Source organism: Phoenix dactylifera, chromosome 7 (genome assembly GCF_051530095.1).
Source record: "Phoenix dactylifera cultivar Ajwa chromosome 7, Ajwa_hap1_PhDact_Kaust_v1.1, whole genome shotgun sequence".
NCBI classification, from domain to species: Eukaryota; Viridiplantae; Streptophyta; class Magnoliopsida; order Arecales; family Arecaceae; genus Phoenix; species Phoenix dactylifera.
The window spans coordinates 29,679,900-29,684,979 of record NC_143196.1 but is presented as its reverse complement, the minus strand read 5'-3'; the positions used below and the strand labels follow the sequence as shown (position 1 = coordinate 29,684,979).

Sequence of the window (5,080 nt, the reverse complement as noted above, 5' to 3'; positions counted from 1 at the left end):
GAAAAAATATTAGCCTCATCACCACATTGGATGTGTCATAAAAAAGTCCAAGAAATCAAATGAAGGTAAAAATCAATCTGACCTATAACCTAGGTGAACTACAATAGGCAACACCTACTGGCTTATTTTACTCCAATAGAATGTGACAGTAAGAAGACCATAACCACCTCTATCAGATAAGGGAATGAGAGGAAACTTTATCGATAGAGTCCATGATATATTTCCTTCCTCGGATGAGCTGACAGGACATTGTAAAATAAAATAAAAAATCCAACATCGGATTTCAAGCCTTACAAAAAAGATATTTGTCGAATTTAATTAATAATATATAGTTGTCTTTTTCTATGTGTGGTGAAATTAGCCTATATCCTTGCGAAGTGTATAGCTTCGTATGAAGCCTTAGACATCCAACAATGATAGGTGTTCTAAACCCTGTCATAAATAGAAGTACTTTGTAAACTTGTGTGCATCTTACAATTCTGAGTAGAGTTCTTTTTGGGGGTTTTCTTGTAGACAATTGATTGTTTGTAATACCATAGACCTTTTAATAAAAAATTGGAAATATAAACTAGAAAGAACTAAATACTAAAATCAAAACGTTACAAACTTCCAATTCAGAATACCGAGTTTAAATGGAACTTTCCTAATATTGTTTTTTATCCAGAAATTGTATATTCGCATATGCATCGAGTGCAATAAGATTAAACCTTTTACTTCTACCACTCAATAGAAAAAGGTTAAATTTCTCTAAGCCATTCAACATCACAGCACAATCTATTAGAATCTCAAACTGTAAGTAGATTATAAATTGATGTAACGTCCGAGAGGGAGAGGCAGGCAAGTAGAATAGACAAGTTCAGATGAGTCTAGACATTCAAACAACAAATCCTGAGTAAGTTGGATGAGCGACAAGAACATAAATCACTTCAAACAGATGCAACTCAACTATTCAGCCATGAGTAACAAGAGAAGCACTGATAATCTATGAAATGAGTTATCACAATATTTCGGATAAGCGCATCTTAATCATTGTAAAAAGAAAGTATTCCACATTGCGATTTTCTTAATGACATGATGCAATGGACCCATACAGACTACACAACAGGAAGGGGATGCCTCACTAAAAGGAAGCAGAAGGGTGATCACATTTGGAACAGTAAGGTTTCAGTTACATGGTATTCTAGATAAGCTCAGTTCATACAACCATACTGCTTAGCATCTAAAACAAATGGCAGCAGTGGTTACAGAACAACTTACTACTTATCTTCCATATAATGAGACTGAATTTTTACAGCAGGGTAAGTGTTGACTCAGTGGAAAAAATGGTTTCAGTTTTCGCTTCACTATATCTCTTTTAATTAACAGATCCTCACCCTCAACCTGTTACAACTAGATATGTAGCTCAGAAGACCATTCCCAATGCACAATCAAAAAGACAATGAGCAATACTTCTATGTGAAACTGGAGAAAAGAAATGAAACCATCTGAATTTATTTAGACAGATTAAATGCCAGTAACTACATAATATTTGACAATGTTAGCAGAATGGGAAATGTACTAGCTGATGAAACAAATATAAGCAACCGTACAAACAAATATTACCCAACCCCAAGCAACCATAGGAATTAATCATTATTTAGCTACAGTTGACAGACGAGAACTGCAATGGAAGCATGCCATGGTAGCAATAGGACACAAGGAAACCTGACACCAATTTTATTTTCCTCAAGCAAAGGAAGCCATAATGAAATCACATGAAGGTACAATGAAACTAACAAACTTGAACAAGAAAGGCAGTTTAGGAAAGTTTGATACAAGAAATTATTAATGCTTCACTGTACTGCATGATCCCATACCACCGAGATTTCCCATGCTTAACAGAAAATGGCAGAAGTTTTAAATTCTTCTATTGCAAATGAAATGATGGTAAAACTGGAAAAAAGAACAAATAGACAAAGCTCTGGAGTTACATAGAAGAGACTGTTCTATTGAATCTTGAGTAAATTCAGAAATTCTAAAAGGCAGAGATTACCCATTAGGCAGAATCAGTATTTTATGCCCTCCAATAAACCAATTTTGCACATCCTTCCACCAGGGAAGGAGATGTGCAGTACATAAGGCATCAGAATAAATCAGCAGCCCATCACAGCACAATTATACACAAAGCTTCCTAAATGTCTGCTTGCAATGAGGTTCCATTCTGGTGGGCCCTCTTTTGGTATCCAAGAATTTAGCTCAATGGTCCCTCCTCCCATTGCCCTTGCTCCTCCAATGACTATGAGTCGTTCACCGCATGCCCGAAATGCAAGCCCCCATCCATTCATTGAATCTGGCCTCTCAGGCAATCTACCAAGAGTAACCCAAGAGTTATTCTCCTTATCATATTTTCTCACCTCCTTTTCTCCATAATCTGCAGCATACAGTTCATTATTAACAACCGCCACGAGTGGAGGTGCACCTGCCACACCATTGAGCCCTGAGGACATGTTTGGGATGACCCTCCAGGTGCCTTTCTCCAAATCATACTCCTCTCCACACGTTAGCAACTCCATGTTGCTCGCCATGCCTCCAATCACATAGAATTTATCATCCATAAAGACACCTGAACACATCTTCCTCGGCTTATTCATGCTCGGAAGAGTTTCCCACTTTTGTGTTTCAGAATTATAGAGCTCTGCAGAGTTCAATATAGTACCTTGAGCATCAGTACCACCAGCTACAATAGCCTTCTCCCCAAGGCTAGCAGATCCAAATAAGCACCTAGGGGAGTTCATCTCTACACCAGGAGACCAAGAATTTGTTAGAATGCTGTATCTCAGTACTATATGAGAAGTAATCTCCTTGCCAAAAACAAGGAGCTCGGTGCCCACTGCAAGAGACTCCTTATCTGCATACATGAAGCAATCATTGTGGGGCATCCTTGGGAGGGTGATCCAGCGCTCACGGTTTGGGTCATATGCTACCCACTCAAGGACACTGCAGGAGAAGTACACCCAGTGCTCAGTGATCCCATTCTGCCGCCGTAACTTGTAAAGCTCACCACTCCGGATCAGGGAACGGAAGCTTCGGCTAAGGGATGCAAGGGCACCATAATCAGATCGAGAACAATGAAGAAGACAGTTTATAGAGTTGTCTCGGCCAATTGCACTGATAAGAGAATTTGAATCAGAATGCCCACCACCACCATGGCCCTGATGATCAGATTCATCAACAGGGGGCTGCCCACCACCACCATGGCCCTGACGATCGGATTCATCAACAGGAGGCTTCCCGCCACCACCGTGGCCCTGACAATAGGATTCATCAACAGGGGGCTTCGTTTCCTCAATAAGGGAAGGATCTTGGGGATGATCAGATTCATCAACAGGGGGCTGCCCACCACCACCATGGCCCTGACGATCGGATTCATCAACAGGGGGCTTCGTTTCCTCGGTAAGGGAAGGATCTTGGGGATTCAGCGACTTTGTCCTCTTACTCTTCACATCTTCATCTTGCTCCCCGGGTTCCACACTAGGTGGGCGTTTGTTGTTTGTGATCTCAAGTAGCTGGTAGGTCATATACAGCCACTTGGATTCTTGCTCACAGGAGCTAGGCAGCATCCTCGAGATCAAACAGGACTGGCCCTCCAACATATCTCCAGAACCAAAACAAGATTGAAGCTTGAGATGACAAATCCAAACACCCTTCCAAAAGAGCCGCTGAAATCAATCTTTCTAGCTCCCAAAGCTATAAATCCACAATCGGACAGGCAAAAGGAAAAGAAATATCAGTGCTAGCAACCAAATCAAATCTCTTATTCAAGCATACAAAAAAAAAACAAAATCAGCATGAGAAAAAGGAGGGAGGAAAATGAAATCATCCACTAAAAAGAGATCAAAAACCATTGCTTATAGACCACATTCATGGATTGGAAAAGGAAAAAAAAACATAAAAACTGAATCTTTCAGCGTTCGTGGAAAGATTCACCAATCACAGCAGCTAAATCGGAGATCCATTCGAATAAAAACAAAACTTTCAATAAATCAGATTCATCTAACGAAAGCTATGCAGGTGAAAAACCAAAGAAAAAGATATCCAAGGACCAAAACAAGAACGTCGCCGCCGAAAAATGCAAACTTGGAGCAAATAAAACCTAGAACGACCAATTCCCAACACCAAACCTCCCAAATTCCATCAAAAATGACAAAAACTCCGAACGTCTCATTCCTCCACCACCAATCGCAAGGCATAAAAAGATCTACCACCAAAATCCCCACACCAAGAGACAAAAATCAGCACGACCACCACAACAAATCACTTTCTTCTTCTTCTTCCCATACCTTCCCGAGCTGGAATGGATTGAGATCTCGACCTCATGAGCTCAAAAAAAAAAAAAAAAAAAAGAATAAACGAGGAAAAACCTAAAAACTTACAGCAAGATTGTGATGAAAGCTGGCCTCGACTGGGAATCAAATTTTTTTCCGTTTATTTTTCCAAATTATTTCCACAAAATCCTCTCATTCTCCCTTCTCTCTCCTCCCCTTCGTCCTCCGGATTCTCCTCTGCGGACTTCGCCCGATGAGGGCTTCGCGTCGGGCCTTGGGGAGCGATTCGGCTCTTTAGCTCCACCCCCCCCTCTATTATTATATATTCGTTAAAAAGGACTGTTTGAGAGTTCGTTTCCCTCACGCTCGTAATTCCTCTCTTTCTTCATTGGAATCACGTTCGATATGGGGAGAGAATTTTTCTTTTCTTTTTATTCTTTTGCACTTCTCCGGTTGGCCAATTTGTCGATAACTTGGGGACGGGGATGAGATATCGAGTGTGATGCTGGTGTGCCGCAGGAGCACGCTAGGGGAAATGGGTCGCCCCCACCCCGTGCTCAGGCCGTCCGGGAGGTGGGTTAGGGTTACCACCCGTGAGAACGGGGAGAAATGAGAACAAGTTCATTGGATTTTGGCCAAACAAATTGGCGTGGTTCTTGTTAATGTCAGTTTCCTGCATTTATTCAAATCAAGACCAATTTTTTGGAAGGAAAAAAAAAAGAAGGACTACAAGTCTACAATGGCAAGAAAAGACACTACTAGTAGCATATGCACAT

The 5,080-nt window shown here is 41.0% G+C and overlaps 1 pseudogene across 1 annotated transcript; it reads right to left on the bottom strand.

The window, feature by feature from the left end:
• Nucleotides 1–1,885: 1,885 nt before the first annotated feature.
• On the bottom strand, nt 1,886–4,742 carry LOC103703321 (F-box/kelch-repeat protein SKIP11 pseudogene; annotated as a pseudogene). Its single transcript, XR_015967472.2, has 2 exons — nt 4,413–4,742; nt 1,886–3,726 (listed from the first exon to the last, which is right to left on the bottom strand). The product of XR_015967472.2 is annotated as an F-box/kelch-repeat protein SKIP11 pseudogene (transcript).
• Between the last annotated feature and the right edge of the window lie 338 nt (nt 4,743–5,080).